The sequence below is a fragment of the Hyperolius riggenbachi genome, chromosome 7, assembly GCF_040937935.1.
Source record: "Hyperolius riggenbachi isolate aHypRig1 chromosome 7, aHypRig1.pri, whole genome shotgun sequence".
Taxonomy (NCBI): domain Eukaryota; kingdom Metazoa; phylum Chordata; class Amphibia; order Anura; family Hyperoliidae; genus Hyperolius; species Hyperolius riggenbachi.
In genome coordinates this window covers 39,563,500-39,584,801 of record NC_090652.1, presented here as the reverse complement: position 1 = coordinate 39,584,801, position 21,302 = coordinate 39,563,500, and positions in this window count along the sequence as shown.

Genomic DNA, 21,302 nt, shown 5'->3' with positions numbered 1-21,302 from the left:
TCCAGTATATTATGTATGCATATATGAACAGTCTTTTTTTTTACAGGCCACTTTGTGCGCATTTCATGTGTAGTGTTTTATATCTGTCATTGTATGTGTTAATGCATGTCATTTGGTATCTCTTTTTTGTTTTGTCTGTCTTCTGTTCTCTTACAGATACAGTTCGACAAGTATTTTTCATGTTGAAGAAGAGTTTTGCATGTAAATTGATATGGCGGTGGCAATTGGGCGTATTTGTGTCTTCACATTCACTGTGCAGATTTGCACACTAGCTGTAAAATAAAAGAAATCTGGAGAGGAATAGGGTGGCTATTGGGGAGGAGGAGGCCACAGTACAGGGTGGGCCATTTATATGGATACACCTTAATATGGCCATTTATAAGCATACACCATTTTATGTGAATAGTGAAGTTAACAAACGAAACCACAGCTATTGGTCTGACACTAACCCACATTGGATAGATCCCTCCAAGACTTTTGAAACAAAAAATTGATGGTATGGTGTGGTATATGGGGTGTATCCATAGATAAGGTGTATCAATATAAATGGCCCACCCTGTAGTATCCTTTAGTTTTGCAATGTGTAATATTTTATACCTTCCATTCTATGTGTAAATGCATGTACGTTATATTCTCTTTTTCTGTGTTGTCTCTTTTCTTTTCTCTTCCAGATGGAGCTCAAAGTATTTTTTATGTTGATGAAGAGTTGGGGGCATGGGATTTGTTATAACATGTATTTGTTCTTTCTTCTAGCAACATTCTTACACTTTGTGACTGTTTTTATCCTCTTTTCCAGTATAATATGTAAGCATATATAATCCTGTGCGCATTTCATGTGTAGTATTTTATACCTGTTATTGTATGTGTTAATGTATGTATGTTGGTATCTCTTTTTCTGTGTTGTCTGTCTTCTGTTTTTTTACAGATTCGGGTTTCGACGAGTATTTTTCATGGTGAAGAAGAGTTTGGCATGGGATTTGTTATCACATAACATGTATTTGCTCTGTCTCCTTGCAACTTTTTTTGCACTTTTTGTCTGTTTTTTATTCTCTGTTCCAGTATAATAAGTATGCATACATTAACTTTTTTTTTTTACAGGTCACTGTGCGCAATTCGTGTGTAGTATGTTATATCTGTTATTGTATGTTTTAATGCATGTAAGTTGGTATCTCTTTTTTTTGTGTTGTCTCTCTTCTGTTTTCTTACAGATGGCGGTCGAGAAGCATTACTCATGTTGAAGAGGAGTTTGGCATCGGATTTGTTATAACATGTATTTGTTCTTTCTCCTTGCAATTTTCTTACCCTTTCTGTCTGACTTTTTTTCTCTTTTCCAGTATAATATGTATGCATATATAAACAATCTTTTTTTACAGGCCACTTTGTTTGCATTTCATGTGTAGTATTTTATAGCTGTTATTGTATGTTTTAATGCATGTAAGTTGGTATCTCTTTTTTTGTGTTGTCTCTCTTCTGTTGTCTTACAGATGGCGGTCGAGAAGCATTACTCATGTTGAAGAGGAGTTTGGCATCGGATTTGTTATAACATGTATTTGTTCTTTCTCCGTGCAACTTTCTTACTCTTTATTTTAGTTTTTTTTCTCTTTTCCAGTATATTATGTATGCATATATGAACAGTCTTTTTTTTTACAGGCCACTTTGTGCGCATTTCATGTGTAGTGTTTTATATCTGTCATTGTATGTGTTAATGCATGTCATTTGGTATCTCTTTTTTGTTTTGTCTGTCTTCTGTTCTCTTACAGATACAGTTCGACAAGTATTTTTCATGTTGAAGAAGAGTTTTGCATGTAAATTGATATGGCGGTGGCAATTGGGCGTATTTGTGTCTTCACATTCACTGTGCAGATTTGCACACTAGCTGTAAAATAAAAGAAATCTGGAGAGGAATAGGGTGGCTATTGGGGAGGAGGAGGCCACAGTACAGGGTGGGCCATTTATATGGATACACCTTAATATGGCCATTTATAAGCATACACCATTTTATGTGAATAGTGAAGTTAACAAACGAAACCACGGCTATTGGTCTGACACTAACCCACATTGGATAGATCCCTCCAAGACTTTTGAAACAAAAAATTGATGGTATGGTGTGGTATATGGGGTGTATCCATAGATAAGGTGTATCAATATAAATGGCCCACCCTGTAGTATCCTTTAGTTTTGCAATGTGTAATATTTTATACCTTCCATTCTATCTGTAAATGCATGTACGTTATATTCTCTTTTTCTGTGTTGTCTCTCTTCTTTTCTCTTGCAGATGGAGCTCAAAGTATTTTTTATGTTGATGAAGAGTTGGGGGCATGAGATTTGTTATAACATGTATTTGTTCTTTCTTCTAGCAACATTCTTACACTTTGTGACTGTTTTTATCCTCTTTTCCAGTATAATATGTAAGTATATATAATCCTGTGCGCATTTCATGTGTAGTATTTTATACCTGTTATTGTATGTGTTAATGTATGTATGTTGGTATCTCTTTTTCTGTGTTGTCTGTCTTCTGTTTTTTTACAGATTCGGGTTTCGACGAGTATTTTTCATGGTGAAGAAGAGTTTGGCATGGGATTTGTTATCACATAACATGTATTTGCTCTGTCTCCTTGCAACTTTTTTTGCACTTTTTGTCTGTTTTTTATTCTCTGTTCCAGTATAATAAGTATGCATACATTAACTTTTTTTTTTTACAGGTCACTGTGCGCAATTCGTGTGTAGTATGTTATATCTGTTATTGTATGTTTTAATGCATGTAAGTTGGTATCTCTTTTTTTTGTGTTGTCTCTCTTCTGTTTTCTTACAGATGGCGGTCGAGAAGCATTACTCATGTTGAAGAGGAGTTTGGCATCGGATTTGTTATAACATGTATTTGTTCTTTCTCCTTGCAATTTTCTTACCCTTTCTGTCTGACTTTTTTTCTCTTTTCCAGTATAATATGTATGCATATATAAACAATCTTTTTTTACAGGCCACTTTGTTTGCATTTCATGTGTAGTATTTTATATCTGTTATTGTATGTTTTAATGCATGTAAGTTGGTATCTCTTTTTTTGTGTTGTCTCTCTTCTGTTGTCTTACAGATGGCGGTCGAGAAGCATTACTCATGTTGAAGAGGAGTTTGGCATCGGATTTGTTATAACATGTATTTGTTCTTTCTCCGTGCAACTTTCTTACTCTTTATTTTAGTTTTTTTTCTCTTTTCCAGTATATTATGTATGCATATATGAACAGTCTTTTTTTTTACAGGCCACTTTGTGCGCATTTCATGTGTAGTATTTTATATCTGTCATTGTATGTGTTAATGCATGTCATTTGGTATCTCTTTTTTGTTTTGTCTGTCTTCTGTTCTCTTACAGATACAGTTCGACAAGTATTTTTCATGTTGAAGAAGAGTTTTGCATGTAAATTGTTATGGTGGTGGCAATTGGGCGTATTTGTGTCTTCACATTCACTGTGCAGATTTGCACACTAGCTGTAAAATAAAAGAAATCTGGAGAGGAATAGGGTGGCTATTGGGGAGGAGGAGGCCACAGTACAGGGTGGGCCATTTATATGGATACACCTTAATATGGCCATTTATAAGCATACACCATTTTATGTGAATAGTGAAGTTAACAAACGAAACCACGGCTATTGGTCTGACACTAACCCACATCGAATAGATCCCTCCAAGACTTTTGAAACAAAAAATTGATGGTATGGTGTGGTATATGGGGTGTATCCATAGATAAGGTGTATCAATATAAATGGCCCACCCTGTAGTATCCTTTAGTTTTGCAATGTGTAATATTTTATACCTTCCATTCTATGTGTAAATGCATGTATGTTATATTCTCTTTTTCTGTGTTGTCTCTCTTCTTTTCTCTTCCAGATGGAGCTCAAAGTATTTTTTTATGTTGATGAAGAGTTGGGGGCATGGGATTTGTTATAACATGTATTTGTTCTTTCTTCTTGCAACTTTCTTACACTTTGTGACTGTTTTTATCCTCTTTTCCAGTATAATATGTAAGCATATATAATCCTGTGCGCATTTCATGTGTAGTATTTTATACCTGTTATTGTATGTGTTAATGTATGTATGTTGGTATCTCTTTTTCTGTGTTGTCTGTCCTCTGTTTTTTTACAGATTCGGGTTTCGACGAGTATTTTTCATGGTGAAGAAGAGTTTGGCATGGGATTTGTTATCACATAACATGTATTTGCTCTGTCTCCTTGCAACTTTTTTTGCACTTTTTGTCTGTTTTTTATTTTCTGTTCCAGTATAATAAGTATGCATACATTAACTTTTTTTTTTTTACAGGTCACTGTGCGCAATTCGTGTGTAGTATGTTATATCTGTTATTGTATGTTTTAATGCATGTAAGTTGGTATCTCTTTTTTTTGTGTTGTCTCTCTTCTGTTTTCTTACAGATGGCGGTCGAGAAGCATTACTCATGTTGAAGAGGAGTTTGGCATCGGATTTGTTATAACATGTATTTGTTCTTTCTCCTTGCAATTTTCTTACCCTTTCTGTCTGACTTTTTTTTCTCTTTTCCAGTATAATATGTATGCATATATAAACAATCTTTTTTTACAGGCCACTTTGTTTGCATTTCATGTGTAGTATTTTATATCTGTTATTGTATGTTTTAATGCATGTAAGTTGGTATCTCTTTTTTTGTGTTGTCTCTCTTCTGTTGTCTTACAGATGGCGGTCGAGAAGCATTACTCATGTTGAAGAGGAGTTTGGCATCGGATTTGTTATAACAGGTATTTGTTCTTTCTCCGTGCAACTTTCTTACTCTTTATTTTAGTTTTTTTTCTCTTTTCCAGTATATTATGTATGCATATATGAACAGTCTTTTTTTTTACAGGCCACTTTGTGCGCATTTCATGTGTAGTGTTTTATATCTGTCATTGTATGTGTTAATGTATGTCATTTGGTATCTCTTTTTTGTTTTGTCTGTCTTCTGTTCTCTTACAGATACAGTTCGACAAGTATTTTTCATGTTGAAGAAGAGTTTTGCATGTAAATTGTTATGGCGGTGGCAATTGGGCGTATTTGTGTCTTCACATTCACTGTGCAGATTTGCACACTAGCTGTAAAATAAAAGAAATCTGGAGAGGAATAGGGTGGCTATTGGGGAGGAGGAGGCCACAGTACAGGGTGGGCCATTTATATGGATACACCTTAATATGGCCATTTATAAGCATACACCATTTTATGTGAATAGTGAAGTTAACAAACGAAACCACGGCTATTGGTCTGACACTAACCCACATCGAATAGATCCCTCCAAGACTTTTGAAACAAAAAATTGATGGTATGGTGTGGTATATGGGGTGTATCCATAGATAAGGTGTATCAATATAAATGGCCCACCCTGTAGTATCCTTTAGTTTTGCAATGTGTAATATTTTATACCTTCCATTCTATGTGTAAATGCATGTATGTTATATTCTCTTTTTCTGTGTTGTCTCTCTTCTTTTCTCTTCCAGATGGAGCTCAAAGTATTTTTTATGTTGATGAAGAGTTGGGGGCATGGGATTTGTTATAACATGTATTTGTTCTTTCTTCTTGCAACTTTCTTACACTTTGTGACTGTTTTTATCCTCTTTTCCAGTATAATATGTAAGCATATATAATCCTGTGCGCATTTCATGTGTAGTATTTTATACCTGTTATTGTATGTGTTAATGTATGTATGTTGGTATCTCTTTTTCTGTGTTGTCTGTCCTCTGTTATTTTACAGATTCGGGTTTCGACGAGTATTTTTCATGGTGAAGAAGAGTTTGGCATGGGATTTGTTATCACATAACATGTATTTGCTCTGTCTCCTTGCAACTTTTTTTGCACTTTTTGTCTGTTTTTTATTCTCTGTTCCAGTATAATAAGTATGCATATATTAACTTTTTTTTTTTTTTTTACAGGTCACTGTGTAGTATGTTATATCTGTTATTGTATGTTTTAATGCATGTAAGTTGGTATCTCTTTTTTTGTGTTGTCTCTCTTCTGTTTACTTACAGATGGCGGTCGAGAAGCATTACTCATGTTGAAGATGAGTTTGGCATCGGATTTGTTATAACATGTTTTTGTTCTTTCTCCTTGCAATTTTCTTACTCTTTCTGTCTGACTTTTTTTCTCTTTTCCAGTATAATATGTATGCATATATAAACAATCTTTTTTTACAGGCCACTTTGTGTGCATTTCATGTGTAGTATTTTATATCTGTTATTGTATGTTTTAATGCATGTAAGTTGGTATCTCTTTTTTTGTGTTGTCTCTCTTCTGTTTTCTTACAGATGGCGGTCGAGAAGCATTACTCATGTTGAAGAGGAGTTTGGCATCGGATTTGTTATAACATGTATTTGTTCTTTCTCCGTGCAACTTTCTTACTCTTTATTTTAGTTTTTTTTCTCTTTTCCAGTATATTATGTATGCATATATGAACAGTCTTTTTTTTTTACAGGCCACTTTGTGCGCATTTCATGTGTAGTATTTTGTATCTGTCATTGTATGTGTTAATGCATGTCATTTGGTATCTCTTTTTTGTTTTGTCTGTCTTCTGTTCTCTTACAGATACAGTTCGACAAGTATTTTTCATGTTGAAGAAGAGTTTTGCATGTAAATTGTTATGGCGGTGGAAAATGGGCGTATTTGTCTCTTCACATTCACTGTGCAGATTTGCACACTAGCTGTAAAATAAAAGAAATCTGGAGAGGAATAGGGTGGCTATTGGGGAGGAGGAGGCCACAGTACAGGTGGGCCATTTATATGGATACACCTTATTATGGCCATTTATAAGCATACACCATTTTATGTGAATAGTGAAGTTAACAAACGAAACCACGGCTATTGGTCTGACACTAACCCACATCGGATAGATCCCTCCAAGACTTTTGAAACAAAAAATTGATGGTATGGTGTGGTATATGGGGTGTATCCATAGATAAGGTGTATCAATATAAATGGCCCACCCTGTAGTATCCTTTAGTTTTGCAATGTGTAATATTTTATACCTTCCATTCTATGTGTAAATGCATGTATGTTATATTCTCTTTTTCTGTGTTGTCTCTCTTCTTTTCTCTTCCAGATAGAGCTCAAAGTATTTCTTATCTTGATGAAGAGTTTGGGGCATGGGATTTGTTATAACATGTATTTTTCATGCAACTTTCTTACACTTTGTGACTGTTTTTATCCTCTTTTCCAGTATAATATGTAAGCATATATAATCCTGTGCGCATTTCATGTGTAGTATTTTATACCTGTTATTGTATGTGTTAATGTATGTATGTTGGTATCTCTTTTTCTGTGTTGTCTGTCCTCTGTTTTTTTACAGATTCGGGTTTCGACGAGTATTTTTCATGGTGAAGAAGAGTTTGGCATGGGATTTGTTATCACATAACATGTATTTGCTCTGTCTCCTTGCAACTTTTTTGCACTTTTTGTCTGTTTTTTATTCTCTGTTCCAGTATAATAAGTATGCATATATAAACGTTTTTTTTTTTTTACAGGTCACTGTGCGCAATTCATGTGTAGTATGTTATATCTGTTATTGTATGTTTTAATGCATGTAAGTTGGTATCTCTTTTTTTGTGTTGTCTCTCTTCTGTTTTTTACAGATGGCGGTCGAGAAGCATTTTCCATGTTGAAGAGGAGTTTGGCATCGGATTTGTTATAATATGTATTTGTTCTTTCTCCTTGCAATTTTCTTACTCTTTCTGTCTGACTTTTTTTTTCTCTTTTCCAGTATAATATGTATGCATATATAAACAATCTTTTTTTACAGGTCACTTTGTGCGCATTTCATGTGTAGTATTTTATATCTGTTATTGTATATGTTAAAGAGAATCTGTATTGTTAAAATCGCTCAAAAGTAAACATACCAGTGCGTTAGGGGACATCTCCTATTACCCTCTGTCACAATTTCGCCGCTCCTCGCCGCATTAAAATTGGTTAAAAACAGTTTTAAAAAGTTTGTTTGTAAACAAACAAAATGGCCACCAAAACAGGAAGTAGGTTGATGTACAGTATGTCCACACATAGAAAATACATCCATACATAAGCAGGCTGTATACAGCATTCCTTTTGAATCTCAAGAGATCATTTGTGTGTTTCTTTCCCCCATGCACTGAAGTTTCAGGCTGCTCTTTTCTTCCTGCAAACAGCTTTGCCCTTGTTTGTAATTCCTCAGTATGTGAAAGCCCAGCCAGCTCAGAGGACTATTTATCCAGCTAATTAGAGCAGCTTCTCTCTTCTCTCTTATCTAAATAACACACAGGCAGTGTGCATAGAGGGGCCAGAAAGGGTGAGTTCATAGCAGAACCACAACACTGAAGAACTTGGCAGCCTTCCAGACACAGGCCGACAAGTCTGACAGGGGAAAGATACATTGATTTATTACAGAGACTGTCATAGTAGAAAGTGCTGCAGTTAGCCAGAACACATTAGAATAGCTTTTGGAACATGTAGGATAATAAAAAAAGGATGCAATTTTTGTTACGGAGTCTCTTTAATGCATGTAAGTTAGTATCTCTTTTTGTTTTGTCTCTCTTCTGTTTTCTTACAGATGACAATTGACAAGTATTGTTTTTTTACAGGTCACTTTGCACATTTCATATGTAGTATTTTATATCTGTTATTGTATGTGTTAATGCATGTAAGTTGGTATCTCTTTTTTGTGTTGTCTCTCTTCTGTTGTCTTACAGATGGCGGTGGACAAGTATTTTTCATGTTGAAGAAGAGTTTTGCATGGGATTTGTTATAACATGTATTTGTTCTTTCTCCTTGCAACTTTCTTACTCTTTTTTTCTTCTCTTTTCCAGTATATTATGTATGCATATATGAACAGTCTTTTTTTTACAGGTCACTTTGTGCGCATTTCATGTGTAGTATTTTATATCTGTCATTGTATGTGTTAATGCATGTCAGTTGGTATCTCTTTTTTGTTTTGTCTGTCTTCTGTTCTCTTACAGATACAGTTCGACAAGTATTTTTCATGTTGAAGAAGAGTTTTGCATGTAAATTGTTATGGCGGTGGCAATTGGGCATATTTGTGTCTTCACATTCACTGTGCAGATTTGCACACTAGCTGTAAAAGAAAAGAAATCTGGAGAGGAATAGGGTGGCTATTGGGGAGGAGGAGGCCACAGTACAGGGTGGGCCAGTTATATGGATACACCTTAATATGGCCATTTATAAGCATACACCATTTTATGTGAATAGTGAAGTTAACAAACGAAACCACGGCTATTGGTCTGACACTAACCCACATTGGATAGATCGCTCCAAGACTTTTGAAACAAAAAATTGATGGTATGGTGTGGTATATGGGGTGTATCCATAGATAAGGTGTATCCATATAAATGGCCCACCCTGTAGTATCCTTTAGTTTTGCAATGTGTAATATTTTATATCTTCCATTGTATGTGTAAATGCATGTACGTTATATTCTCTTTTTCTGTGTTGTCTCTCTTCTTTTCTCTTCCAGATGGAGCTCAAAGTATATTTTATGTTGATGAAGAGTTGGGGGCATGGGATTTGTTATAACATGTATTTGTTCTTTCTTCTTGCAACTTTCTTACACTTTGTGACTGTTTTTATCCTCTTTTCCAGTATAATATGTAAGCATATATAATCCTGTGCGCATTTCATGTGTAGTATTTTATACCTGTTATTGTATGTGTTAATGTATGTATGTTGGTATCTCTTTTTCTGTGTTGTCTGACCTCTGTTTTTTTACAGATTCGGGTTTCGACAAGTATTTTTCATGGTGAAGAAGAGTTTGGCATGGGATTTGTTATCACATAACATGTATTTGCTCTGTCTCCTTGCAACTTTTTTTGCACTTTTTGTCTGTTTTTTATTCTCTGTTCCAGTATAATAAGTATGCATATATTAACTTTTTTTTTTTTTTTTACAGGTCACTGTGTAGTATGTTATATCTGTTATTGTATGTTTTAATGCATGTATGTTGGTATCTCTTTTTCTGTGTTGTCTGTCCTCTGTTTTTTTACAGATTCGGGTTTCGACGAGTATTTTTCATGGTGAAGAAGAGTTTGGCATGGGATTTGATATCACATAACATGTATTTGCTCTGTCTCCTTGCAACTTTTTTTGCACTTTTTGTCTGTTTTTTATTCTCTGTTCCAGTATAATAAGTATGCATACATTAACTTTTTTTTTTTACAGGTCACTGTGCGCAATTCGTGTGTAGTATGTTATATCTGTTATTGTATGTTTTAATGCATGTAAGTTGGTATCTCTTTTTTTTGTGTTGTCTCTCTTCTGTTTTCTTACAGATGGCGGTCGAGAAGCATTACTCATGTTGAAGAGGAGTTTGGCATCGGATTTGTTATAACATGTATTTGTTCTTTCTCCTTGCAATTTTCTTAATCTTTCTGTCTGACTTTTTTTCTCTTTTCCAGTATAATATGTATGCATATATAAACAATCTTTTTTTACAGGCCACTTTGTGTGCATTTCATGTGTAGTATTTTATATCTGTTATTGTATGTTTTAATGCATGTAAGTTGGTATCTCTTTTTTTGTGTTGTCTCTCTTCTGTTTTCTTACAGATGGCGGTCGAGAAGCATTACTCATGTTGAAGAGGAGTTTGGCATCGGATTTGTTATAACATGTATTTGTTCTTTCTCCGTGCAACTTTCTTACTCTTTATTTTAGTTTTTTTTCTCTTTTCCAGTATATTATGTATGCATATATGAACAGTCTTTTTTTTTTTACAGGCCACTTTGTGCGCATTTCATGTGTAGTGTTTTATATCTGTCATTGTATGTGTTAATGCATGTCATTTGGTATCTCTTTTTTGTTTTGTCTGTCTTCGGTTCTCTTACAGATACAGTTCGACAAGTATTTTTCATGTTGAAGAAGAGTTTTGCATGTAAATTGTTATGGCGGTGGAAAATGGGCGTATTTGTCTCTTCACATTCACTGTGCAGATTTGCACACTAGCTGTAAAATAAAAGAAATCTGGAGAGGTATAGGGTGGCTATTGGGGAGGAGGAGGCCACAGTACAGGGTGGGCCATTTATATGGATACACCTTAATATGGCCATTTATAAGCATACACCATTTTATGTGAATAGTGAAGTTAACAAACGAAACCACAGCTATTGGTCTGACACTAACCCACATTGGATAGATCCCTCCAAGACTTTTGAAACAAAAAATTGATGGTATGGTGTGGTATATGGGGTGTATCCATAGATAAGGTGTATCAATATAAATGGCCCACCCTGTAGTATCCTTTAGTTTTGCAATGTGTAATATTTTATACCTTCCATTCTATGTGTAAATGCATGTATGTTATATTCTCTTTTTCTGTGTTGTCTCTCTTCTTTTCTCTTCCAGATGGAGCTCAAAGTATTTCTTATGTTGATGAAGAGTTGGGGGCATGGGATTTGTTATAACATGTATTTGTTCTTTCTTCTTGCAACTTTCTTACACTTTGTGACTGTTTTTATCCTCTTTTCCAGTATAATATGTAAGCATATATAATCCTGTGCGCATTTCATGTGTAGTATTTTATACCTGTTATTGTATGTGTTAATGTATGTATGTTGGTATCTCTTTTTCTGTGTTGTCTGTCCTCTGTTTTTTTACAGATTCGGGTTTCAACGAGTATTTTTCATGGTGAAGAAGAGTTTGGCATGGGATTTGTTATCACATAACATGTATTTGCTCTGTCTCCTTGCAACTTTTTTTGCACTTTTTGTCTGTTTTTTATTCTCTGTTCCAGTATAATAAGTATGCATATATTAACTTTTTTTTTTTACAGGTCACTGTGTAGTATGTTATATCTGTTATTGTATGTTTTAATGCATGTAAGTTGGTATCTCTTTTTTTGTGTTGTCTCTCTTCTGTTTACTTACAGATGGCGGTCGAGAAGCATTACTCATGTTGAAGAGGAGTTTGGCATCGGATTTGTTATAACATGTTTTTGTTCTTTCTCCTTGCAATTTTCTTACTCTTTATTTTAGTTTTTTTTCTCTTTTCCAGTATAATATGTATGCATATATAAACAATCTTTTTTTACAGGCCACGTTGTGTGCATTTCATGTGTAGTATTTTATATCTGTTATTGTATGTTTTAATGCATGTAAGTTGGTATCTCTTTTTTTGTGTTGTCTCTCTTCTGTTTTATTACAGATGGCGGTCGAGAAGCATTACTCATGTTGAAGAGGAGTTTGGCATCGGATTTGTTATAACATGTATTTCTTCTTTCTCCGTGCAACTTTCTTACTCTTTATTTTAGTTTTTTTTCTCTTTTCCAGTATATTATGTATGCATATATGAACAGTCTTTTTTTTTTACAGGCCACTTTTTGCGCATTTCATATGTAGTATTTTATATCTGTCATTGTATGTGTTAATGCATGTCATTTGGTATCTCTATTTTGTTTTGTCTGTCTTCTGTTCTCTTACAGATACAGTTCGACAAGTATTTTTCATGTTGAAGAAGAGTTTTGCATGTATATTGTTATGGCGGTGGCAATTGGGCGTATTTGTGTCTTCACATTCACTGTGCAGATTTGCACACTAGCTGTAAAATAAAAGAAATCTGGAGAGGAATAGGGTGGCTATTGGGGAGGAGGAGGCCACAGTACAGGGTGGGCCATTTATATGGATACACCTTAATATGGCCATTTATAAGCATACACCATTTTATGTGAATAGTGAAGTTAACAAACGAAACCACGGCTATTGGTCTGACACTAACCCACATTGGATAGATCCCTCCAAGACTTTTAAACAAAAAATTGATGGTATGGTGTGGTATATGGGGTGTATCCATAGATAAGGTGTATCAATATAAATGGCCCACCCTGTAGTATCCTTTAGTTTTGCAATGTGTAATATTTTATACCTTCCATTCTATGTGTAAATGCATGTATGTTATATTCTCTTTTTCTGTGTTGTCTCTCTTCTTTTCTCTTCCAGATGGAGCTCAAAGTATTTCTTATGTTGATGAAGAGTTGGGGGCATGGGATTTGTTATAACATGTATTTGTTCTTTCTTCTTGCAACTTTCTTACACTTTGTGACTGTTTTTATCCTCTTTTCCAGTATAATATGTAAGCATATATAATCCTGTGCGCATTTCTTGTGTAGTATTTTATACCTGTTATTGTATGTGTTAATGTATGTATGTTGGTATCTCTTTTTCTGTGTTGTCTGTCCTCTGTTTTTTTACAGATTCGGGTTTCGACGAGTATTTTTCATGGTGAAGAAGAGTTTGGCATGGGATTTGTTATCACATAACATGTATTTGCTCTGTCTCCTTGCAACTTTTTTTGCACTTTTTGTCTGTTTTTTATTCTCTGTTCCAGTATAATAAGTATGCATACATTAACTTTTTTTTTACAGGTCACTGTGTGCAATTCGTGTGTAGTATGTTATATCTGTTATTGTATGTTTTAATGCATGTAAGTTGGTATCTCTTTTTTTTGTGTTGTCTCTCTTCTGTTTACTTACAGATGGCGGTCGAGAAGCATTACTCATGTTGAAGAGGAGTTTGGCATCGGATTTGCTATAACATGTATTTGTTCTTTCTCCTTGCAATTTTCTTACCCTTTCCGTCTGACTTTTTTTCTCTTTTCCAGTATAATATGTATGCATATATAAACAATCTTTTTTTACAGGCCACTTTGTTTGCATTTCATGTGTAGTATTTTATATCTGTTATTGTATGTTTTAATGCATGTAAGTTGGTATCTCTTTTTTTGTGTTGTCTCTCTTCTGTTGTCTTACAGATGGCGGTCGAGAAGCATTACTCATGTTGAAGAGGAGTTTGGCATCGGATTTGTTATAACATGTATTTGTTCTTTCTCCGTGCAACTTTCTTACTCTTTATTTTAGTTTTTTTTCTCTTTTCCAGTATATTATGTATGCATATATGAACAGTCTTTTTTTTTACAGGCCACTTTGTGCGCATTTCATGTGTAGTGTTTTATATCTGTCATTGTATGTGTTAATGCATGTCATTTGGTATCTCTTTTTTGTTTTGTCTGTCTTCTGTTCTCTTACAGATACAGTTCGACAAGTATTTTTCATGTTGAAGAAGAGTTTTGCATGTAAATTGATATGGCGGTGGCAATTGGGCGTATTTGTGTCTTCACATTCACTGTGCAGATTTGCACACTAGCTGTAAAATAAAAGAAATCTGGAGAGGAATAGGGTGGCTATTGGGGAGGAGGAGGCCACAGTACAGGGTGGGCCATTTATATGGATACACCTTAATATGGCCATTTATAAGCATACACCATTTTATGTGAATAGTGAAGTTAACAAACGAAACCACAGCTATTGGTCTGACACTAACCCACATTGGATAGATCCCTCCAAGACTTTTGAAACAAAAAATTGATGGTATGGTGTGGTATATGGGGTGTATCCATAGATAAGGTGTATCAATATAAATGGCCCACCCTGTAGTATCCTTTAGTTTTGCAATGTGTAATATTTTATACCTTCCATTCTATGTGTAAATGCATGTATGTTATATTCTCTTTTTCTGTGTTGTCTCTCTTCTTTTCTCTTCCAGATGGAGCTCAAAGGATTTTTTATGTTGATGAAGAGTTGGGGGCATGGGATTTGTTATAACATGTATTTGTTCTTTCTTCTTGCAACTTTCTTACACTTTGTGACTGTTTTTATCCTCTTTTCCAGTATAATATGTAAGCATATATAATCCTGTGCGCATTTCATGTGTAGTATTTTATACCTGTTATTGTATGTGTTAATGTATGTATGTTGGTATCTCTTTTTCTGTGTTGTCTGTCCTCTGTTTTTTTACAGATTCGGGTTTCGACGAGTATTTTTCATGGTGAAGAAGAGTTTGGCATGGGATTTGTTATCACATAACATGTATTTGCTCTGTCTCCTTGCAACTTTTTTTGCACTTTTTGTCTGTTTTTTATTCTCTGTTCCAGTATAATAAGTATGCATACATTAACTTTTTTTTTTTACAGGTCACTGTGCGCAATTCGTGTGTAGTATGTTATATCTGTTATTGTATGTTTTAATGCATGTAAGTTGGTATCTCTTTTTTTGTGTTGTCTCTCTTCTGTTTTCTTACAGATGGCGGTCGAGAAGCATTACTCATGTTGAAGAGGAGTTTGGCATCGGATTTGTTATAACATGTATTTGTTCTTTCTCCTTGCAATTTTCTTACCCTTTCTGTCTGACTTTTTTTCTCTTTTCCAGTATAATATGTATGCATATATAAACAATCTTTTTTTACAGGCCACTTTGTTTGCATTTCATGTGTAGTATTTTATATCTGTTATTGTATGTTTTAATGCATGTAAGTTGGTATCTCTTTTTTTGTGTTGTCTCTCTTCTGTTGTCTTACAGATGGCGGTCGAGAAGCATTACTCATGTTGAAGAGGAGTTTGGCATCGGATTTGTTATAACATGTATTTGTTCTTTCTCCGTGCAACTTTCTTACTCTTTATTTTAGTTTTTTTTCTCTTTTCCAGTATATTATGTATGCATATATGAACAGTCTTTTTTTTTACAGGCCACTTTGTGCGCATTTCATGTGTAGTATTTTATATCTGTCATTGTATGTGTTAATGCATGTCATTTGGTATCTCTTTTTTGTTTTGTCTGTCTTCTGTTCTCTTACAGATACAGTTCGACAAGTATTTTTCATGTTGAAGAAGAGTTTTGCATGTAAATTGTTATGGCGGTGGCAATTGGGCGTATTTGTGTCTTCACATTCACTGTGCAGATTTGCACACTAGCTGTAAAATAAAAGAAATCTGGAGAGGAATAGGGTGGCTATTGGGGAGGAGGAGGCCACAGTACAGGGTGGGCCATTTATATGGATACACCTTAATATGGCCATTTATAAGCATACACCATTTTATGTGAATAGTGAAGTTAACAAACGAAACCACGGCTATTGGTCTGACACTAACCCACATCGAATAGATCCCTCCAAGACTTTTGAAACAAAAAATTGATGGTATGGTGTGGTATATGGGGTGTATCCATAGATAAGGTGTATCAATATAAATGGCCCACCCTGTGGGCCAGTATGTTATATCTGTTATTGTATGTTTTAATGCATGTAAGTTGGTATCTCTTTTTTTTGTGTTGTCTCTCTTCTGTTTTCTTACAGATGGCGGTCGAGAAGCATTACTCATGTTGAAGAGGAGTTTGGCATCGGATTTGTTATAACATGTATTTGTTCTTTCTCCTTGCAATTTTCTTACCCTTTCTGTCTGACTTTTTTTCTCTTTTCCAGTATAATATGTATGCATATATAAACAATCTTTTTTTACAGGCCACTTTGTTTGCATTTCATGTGTAGTATTTTATAGCTGTTATTGTATGTTTTAATGCATGTAAGTTGGTATCTCTTTTTTTGTGTTGTCTCTCTTCTGTTGTCTTACAGATGGCGGTCGAGAAGCATTACTCATGTTGAAGAGGAGTTTGGCATCGGATTTGTTATAACATGTATTTGTTCTTTCTCCGTGCAACTTTCTTACTCTTTATTTTAGTTTTTTTTCTCTTTTCCAGTATATTATGTATGCATATATGAACAGTCTTTTTTTTTACAGGCCACTTTGTGCGCATTTCATGTGTAGTATTTTATATCTGTCATTGTATGTGTTAATGCATGTCATTTGGTATCTCTTTTTTGTTTTGTCTGTCTTCTGTTCTCTTACAGATACAGTTCGACAAGTATTTTTCATGTTGAAGAAGAGTTTTGCATGTAAATTGTTATGGCGGTGGCAATTGGGCGTATTTGTGTCTTCACATTCACTGTGCAGATTTGCACACTAGCTGTAAAATAAAAGAAATCTGGAGAGGAATAGGGTGGCTATTGGGGAGGAGGAGGCCACAGTACAGGGTGGGCCATTTATATGGATACACCTTAATATGGCCATTTATAAGCATACACCATTTTATGTGAATAGTGAAGTTAACAAACGAAACCACGGCTATTGGTCTGACACTAACCCACATCGAATAGATCCCTCCAAGACTTTTGAAACAAAAAATTGATGGTATGGTGTGGTATATGGGGTGTATCCATAGATAAGGTGTATCAATATAAATGGCCCACCCTGTAGTATCCTTTAGTTTTGCAATGTGTAATATTTTATACCTTCCATTCTATGTGTAAATGCATGTATGTTATATTCTCTTTTTCTGTGTTGTCTCTCTTCTTTTCTCTTCCAGATGGAGCTCAAAGTATTTCTTATGTTGATGAAGAGTTGGGGGCATGGGATTTGTTATAACATGTATTTGTTCTTTCTTCTTGCAACTTTCTTACACTTTGTGACTGTTTTTATCCTCTTTTCCAGTATAATATGTAAGCATATATAATCCTGTGCGCATTTCATGTGTAGTATTTTATACCTGTTATTGTATGTGTTAATGTATGTATGTTGGTATCTCTTTTTCTGTGTTGTCTGTCCTCTGTTTTTTTACAGATTCGGGTTTCGACGAGTATTTTTCATGGTGACGAAGAGTTTGGCATGGGATTTGTTATCACATAACATGTATTTGCTCTGTCTCCTTGCAACTTTTTTTGCACTTTTTGTCTGTTTTTTATTCTCTGTTCCAGTATAATAAGTATGCATACATTAACTTTTTTTTTTTTACAGGTCACTGTGCGCAATTCGTGTGTAGTATGTTATATCTGTTATTGTATGTTTTAATGCATGTAAGTTGGTATCTCTTTTTTTTGTGTTGTCTCTCTTCTGTTTTCTTACAGATGGCGGTCGAGAAGCATTACTCATGTTGAAGAGGAGTTTGGCATCGGATTTGTTATAACATGTATTTGTTCTTTCTCCTTGCAATTTTCTTACCCTTTCTGTCTGACTTTTTTTCTCTTTTCCAGTATAATATGTATGCATATATAAACAATCTTTTTTTACAGGCCACTTTGTTTGCATTTCATGTGTAGTATTTTATATCTGTTATTGTATGTTTTAATGCATGTAAGTTGGTATCTCTTTTTTTGTGTTGTCTCTCTTCTGTTTTCTTACAGATGGCGGTCGAGAAGCATTACTCATGTTGAAGAGGAGTTTGGCATCGGATTTGTTATAACATGTATTTGTTCTTTCTCCGTGCAACTTTCTTACTCTTTATTTTAGTGTTTTTTCTCTTTTCCAGTATATTATGTATGCATATATGAACAGTTTTTTTTTTTTACAGACCACTTTGTGCGCATTTCATGTGTAGTATTTTATATCTGTCATTGTATGTGTTAATGCATGTCATTTGGTATCTCTTTTTTGTTTTGTCTGTCTTCTGTTCTCTTACAGATACAGTTCGACAAGTATTTTTCATGTTGAAGAAGAGTTTTGCATGTAAATTGATATGGCGGTGGCAATTGGGCGTATTTGTGTCTTCACATTCACTGTGCAGATTTGCACACTAGCTGTAAAATAAAAGAAATCTGGAGAGGAATAGGGTGGCTATTGGGGAGGAGGAGGCCACAGTACAGGGTGGGCCATTTATATGGATACACCTTAATATGGCCATTTATAAGCATACACCATTTTATGTGAATAGTGAAGTTAACAAACGAAACCACGGCTATTGGTCTGACACTAACCCACATTGGATAGATCCCTCCAAGACTTTTGAAACAAAAATTGATGGTATGGTGTGGTATATGGGGTGTATCCATAGATAAGGTGTATCCATATAAATGGCCCACCCTGTAGTATCCTTTAGTTTTGCAATGTGTAATATTTTATATCTTCCATTGTATGTGTAAATGCATGTACGTTATATTCTCTTTTTCTGTGTTGTCTCTCTTCTTTTCTCTTCCAGATGGAGCTCAAAGTATATTTTATGTTGATGAAGAGTTGGGGGCATGGGATTTGTTATAACATGTATTTGTTCTTTCTTCTTGCAACTTTCTTACACTTTGTGACTGTTTTTATCCTCTTTTCCAGTATAATATGTAAGCATATATAATCCTGTGCGCATTTCATGTGTAGTATTTTATACCTGTTATTGTATGTGTTAATGTATGTATGTTGGTATCTCTTTTTCTGTGTTGTCTGTCCTCTGTTTTTTTACAGATTCGGGTTTCGACGAGTATTTTTCATGGTGAAGAAGAGTTTGGCATGGGATTTGATATCACATAACATGTATTTGCTCTGTCTCCTTGCAACTTTTTTTGCACTTTTTGTCTGTTTTTTATTCTCTGTTCCAGTATAATAAGTATGCATACATTAACTTTTTTTTTTTACAGGTCACTGTGCGCAATTCGTGTGTAGTATGTTATATCTGTTATTGTATGTTTTAATGCATGTAAGTTGGTATCTCTTTTTTTTGTGTTGTCTCTCTTCTGTTTTCTTACAGATGGCGGTCGAGAAGCATTACTCATGTTGAAGAGGAGTTTGGCATCGGATTTGTTATAACATGTATTTGTTCTTTCTCCTTGCAATTTTCTTAATCTTTCTGTCTGACTTTTTTTCTCTTTTCCAGTATAATATGTATGCATATATAAACAATCTTTTTTTACAGGCCACTTTGTGTGCATTTCATGTGTAGTATTTTATATCTGTTATTGTATGTTTTAATGCATGTAAGTTGGTATCTCTTTTTTTGTGTTGTCTCTCTTCTGTTTTCTTACAGATGGCGGTCGAGAAGCATTACTCATGTTGAAGAGGAGTTTGGCATCGGATTTGTTATAACATGTATTTGTTCTTTCTCCGTGCAACTTTCTTACTCTTTATTTTAGTTTTTTTTCTCTTTTCCAGTATATTATGTATGCATATATGAACAGTCTTTTTTTTTTTACAGGCCACTTTGTGCGCATTTCATGTGTAGTGTTTTATATCTGTCATTGTATGTGTTAATGCATGTCATTTGGTATCTCTTTTTTGTTTTGTCTGTCTTCGGTTCTCTTACAGATACAGTTCGACAAGTATTTTTCATGTTGAAGAAGAGTTTTGCATGTAAATTGTTATGGCGGTGGAAAATGGGCGTATTTGTCTCTTCACATTCACTGTGCAGATTTGCACACTAGCTGTAAAATAAAAGAAATCTGGAGAGGTATAGGGTGGCTATTGGGGAGGAGGAGGCCACAGTACAGGGTGGGCCATTTATATGGATACACCTTAATATGGCCATTTATAAGCATACACCATTTTATGTGAATAGTGAAGTTAACAAACGAAACCACAGCTATTGGTCTGACACTAACCCACATTGGATAGATCCCTCCAAGACTTTTGAAACAAAAAATTGATGGTATGGTGTGGTATATGGGGTGTATCCATAGATAAGGTGTATCAATATAAATGGCCCACCCTGTAGTATCCTTTAGTTTTGCAATGTGTAATATTTTATACCTTCCATTCTATGTGTAAATGCATGTATGTTATATTCTCTTTTTCTGTGTTGTCTCTCTTCTTTTCTCTTCCAGATGGAGCTCAAAGTATTTCTTATGTTGATGAAGAGTTGGGGGCATGGGATTTGTTATAACATGTATTTGTTCTTTCTTCTTGCAACTTTCTTACACTTTGTGACTGTTTTTATCCTCTTTTCCAGTATAATATGTAAGCATATATAATCCTGTGCGCATTTCATGTGTAGTATTTTATACCTGTTATTGTATGTGTTAATGTATGTATGTTGGTATCTCTTTTTCTGTGTTGTCTGTCCTCTGTTTTTTTACAGATTCGGGTTTCAACGAGTATTTTTCATGGTGAAGAAGAGTTTGGCATGGGATTTGTTATCACATAACATGTATTTGCTCTGTCTCCTTGCAACTTTTTTTGCACTTTTTGTCTGTTTTTTATTCTCTGTTCCAGTATAATAAGTATGCATATATTAACTTTTTTTTTTTACAGGTCACTGTGTAGTATGTTATATCTGTTATTGTATGTTTTAATGCATGTAAGTTGGTATCTCTTTTTTTGTGTTGTCTCTCTTCTGTTTACTTACAGATGGCGGTCGAGAAGCATTACTCATGTTGAAGAGGAGTTTGGCATCGGATTTGTTATAACATGTTTTTGTTCTTTCTCCTTGCAATTTTCTTACTCTTTATTTTAGTTTTTTTTCTCTTTTCCAGTATAATATGTATGCATATATAAACAATCTTTTTTTACAGGCCACGTTGTGTGCATTTCATGTGTAGTATTTTATATCTGTTATTGTATGTTTTAATGCATGTAAGTTGGTATCTCTTTTTTTGTGTTGTCTCTCTTCTGTTTTATTACAGATGGCGGTCGAGAAGCATTACTCATGTTGAAGAGGAGTTTGGCATCGGATTTGTTATAACATGTATTTCTTCTTTCTCCGTGCAACTTTCTTA